Consider the following 1808-nt stretch of genomic DNA (forward strand, 5'->3'; position numbering starts at 1 on the left):
TGACCTCACATTGTTAAATTTTAATTAAAAATTGTTAACCATTTTGCTAATGTGTTCAATAAGAAGGTAGGAAGCCCTCCCCCGCCCCCCTTTCAGGAAAAACTGGCTGTTTAAGACCCTCCAAAAAAAAAAAAAATGGAATTTAGATCTCACATTTTCATAATCGGCTTCATTCTTTTGCCCAATTGCAATAATCCCATTTTGGGGCAATTCTAACTAAAATGGTTGTTGCTTCCTAGTTTGCCTCTAGGCAATAGCTAGGGGCTAGGCTGGCAGGGGCTGGTTAAGACACTCTTTTGGAAAGCAAGGGATAAGGGTTTGAGCCCCCGTAGGCTGAGGAGGGCCTAGAGCCAATGTTTCCCATTTCCTGGGCTAGCTCTTTAACCAGGCTGGCCCATGAAAGGCAGACACTGCCACCACTGCTGAAAGTGGCCACGCTACTGCAGTCTGGCAGAACTCGGTATTTCCAATGCCTCACCTGTTCAGAGTTTGCTTAATGGCTTGGGTCCCTTTGGGTATTTGGCAGGGGAGCAGCTAATTTGAGGATCCCAGCCAGACTTGGGTTAGTTTAATGCCAAGCTGCTCAACCTGGCCAAGATGACAGCAGTTCTGAACATATGCAGAAATGGATCTTGAAGCTCCTGGCAAATGTATGTGCCTATGAATCTGGGCATCCAAGAGTGCTGGCATGAGGCTTTAGGCACCTTTATCCCTGGTGCAGTCTAAGCTCCACTAAGTTTCATTTTAGCTGCACAAAGCCCCAGGATCAGATTTATAAAAAGGCAATTCTGGGTGAGCAGAAGGTTGTCAGGGTGTCACCCCTTTACCATTTGTACATACTGCAATTTCCGCAAGAGCAGGTGCAACGTGCGAGTCACCTAATCTTTTTGTGCCAAAGTTTCTGTCTCGAAATAATGGAAGCAACTTGTTGCTTTCCTAGGAGCCCCTTAAATTGGCTGAAGTACTCTTGTGCCACTGTAAAGATGAGTAGGGAGGAAGGCATTGTTAACTTCATGATTTGATTTAGAAGCAAGTTCTTTGAGTTAAAGACCAGAAGAGACCAGTACATGACCTAGTCTAACCTCTTGTATGCCGCAAGGGGTAAAATGTCATCCAGTTCCTCTTCTATTGAACCCAACATCTTGTGCAGTTTACTTGAGGCTGATTTGCTGCTGGGCAAGCTGAAGGATTATTTGTATTCGTATCTCCACTTTACTTGTTTCTCACCTTTACTACCTACTATTGATGTTGGATACAAGCAGGATTACATGGAAATTATTCATATAGGTACACCAAACCTGCCTTCAGATCAATAGTATAGAAACCAAGCCAGGGCAGAGGTATAACTAGCATAACTTCAAGGAATCCTGTTAGTGGTATAAATCCATTGAGAGACAGACATTTGTGACCCATATCCAGATCTCAATACAGACCCCGAACTGGGGAAAATCCTTTCAGCCAATTTGATGCAACTTTATCCTGAAACTTTTTCCTTTTCTCCATCCAAAGTCCAAATGTCCTGACACGAAGTCTTTTTAGTCCATCTCTTAAGACAACAAAAGTTACCAAAGGCTCCTCCTCCACTGTGCTCCAAGGGGAGTGAGCATCAACAGCCCCAGACAAGGGATCTGTTTTTATGGCCTCTTGACAAACGAGGTAATGCTGTGATTTCTGTAGGTGTGCGTGCAAAGCATGTTTTGCAAATTATATGCCATCTGATACTATCAAATGTTGTGTCATCCTAAAATCCCCGTGTTGTACTAGTCCAACAGGAAACACATGGGTTCTGCCTAAGGTGTTTCCTTTTG

Source organism: Alligator mississippiensis, chromosome 1, assembly GCF_030867095.1.
Source record: "Alligator mississippiensis isolate rAllMis1 chromosome 1, rAllMis1, whole genome shotgun sequence".
Classification (NCBI taxonomy): domain Eukaryota; kingdom Metazoa; phylum Chordata; order Crocodylia; family Alligatoridae; genus Alligator; species Alligator mississippiensis.